We start from the raw sequence: 1,949 nt of genomic DNA on the forward strand, positions 1-1,949 counted from the left end.
TTTTTTCATTGCTGCCTTTCCCCCTCTTCTACTCACCAGTATACCAACGTAGTCGTCAGTAAGCTTACATGCCTGCTCATGTGTTCCCTTTGAGTTTCAATCTTAGACGGGGGTCTGTCCTGAAGGAACTTGACTGCTTGCCTCGATGGCTTCCCAGTGAATAGCTTGCTTATTCTTGTAGTTGCCAGTTTTATACTGCCATTTTTGCTTTAGGTTTTTCCTGGTGATCTTTCTTTGAAGATGTATCTTCTGTCACTCTAGCTGTTGCAGGATGGTCTACTTGTCCTTTCTATTGGGACTGTTCCACTTCAGAAGGTTCTGGATGGGGCTCAGGATTCCACCTAAGGTTCCATAAACTGCAAAGACTCCGCAGAAGGCCTATTTCACTGGGTCAAACCAGATTCTTGGCTTCATATTCCGGTGTAAACTTTCTGAGTTCAGACACACTTTCAACTTCTTCACCATCAAATCAACATATATTTGCATACATTAAGTACCTATCACACTGAATGTACTGTCCTGGGGGGAGAGGGGAGGTGTGGTTAGTGCTGGACAAGATGGGTAGGGTAGGGCACAGGGAAATGTGGGAAGAGAATTTGAAAAAATTGTATAGAATAGGCTCTTGTGCTCCTTCGTCCACCACCACCACCCACCCTTTATAAATGTTTCTCAAACCAGAATTTAAGAGATGACAAGTATCAAGGATAGGCCACAAACTGGGCACAGAGACTGTGATATTCCATTTTAAATTAAACGTTTAATGTAGCTACAAACTTAATGCTTTAAAAGTTTCTTTTGATACACTGTGGCTATCTCTCCAACGACAAAAGTGGTAGCCAGCAAAGTTGGTCTAACAGCAGAAGTGAACCTGATTCTCCCTCTGGACCCTCTCCTGCCACCTTCTGTCATTGTGTATGTGGCTCCCCTGGTTCATGGAGAAGAAACCATCATTGCGGTATCTCATTTTCTCTTTCTCCACTCCCATTTTACAATTATGAGTATGAACTCTGCCTTCTAGCAATGATCTTGTATGGTATCAACTTCTGTGCGCAATAAGGATTAAGGAGCATAGCGTTGTTCTGCTAAAAATGTTTATATAAACAAACAAAATTTTCATGGAAAACTTTGATTATCTGTTAACACTATTTTGCCATGGATTTTTTGAAGCCTCTGTGAGCTCTCCACAATAAGGAAATTGTGCTGGGAAACATAAACAATTCTCAACAGTATGTGCTTAGATGAAAACGTCCATGATTGTTATTAATCAGCAGATCCACTGATTAAGTTAATTAGGCACAAATACACTTTGTATGAAAGCTATCCCAGCATTCTAGACATTTTTAAAAGGTAAGGTTTGGAGGAGAAAGTACTCTAAGGGCTTATCAAAACTAATCTAAACCATCAAAATAAGCTCACAAAATGTGGACTATTCTATATGAAGATTCCCCAAAGAAACGATCATAAAATAATAATATATACACAACATATATTTACCGTTATTTGTGTTGATTAATCACAAAATGATACATTATCTTGGCCCAAACCATCAATTTAAATATCTAAAATTAAAAGTGCCTAAAGCATCATCCTACCCAGTCTCACTCTGCTAGGTTTTTAATCCTTCCAGACCAGAGATTGTTACTGAATCAACAATCTCTCTTTCTAATAAAATCCATGGTATCTAATAGGATTCTACTTTTTCTTTTTTTGGAAGGGAGGTTGGGTGTGGTTGGATCGTAATAGGGATAAGACAGTAATAAGTTTTAATGAGAAAACCTTCAGTTACAAAAAGAAAGCTTTTTAGTTAAACTACAATCCTTTTCTTTGGAATACCATGGAACCCTTTACTAAGACATAACAACTTCTGACAAACTTAAGTACCTAATAGAATTCAATCACCACAGAAACCAATGGGGTAGAACAAAAAAACAAACACCATGTTGGTGTTA

The sequence above is a fragment of the Chrysochloris asiatica genome, unplaced genomic scaffold, assembly GCF_000296735.1.
Source record: "Chrysochloris asiatica unplaced genomic scaffold, ChrAsi1.0 scaffold00004, whole genome shotgun sequence".
NCBI classification, from domain to species: domain Eukaryota; kingdom Metazoa; phylum Chordata; class Mammalia; order Afrosoricida; family Chrysochloridae; genus Chrysochloris; species Chrysochloris asiatica.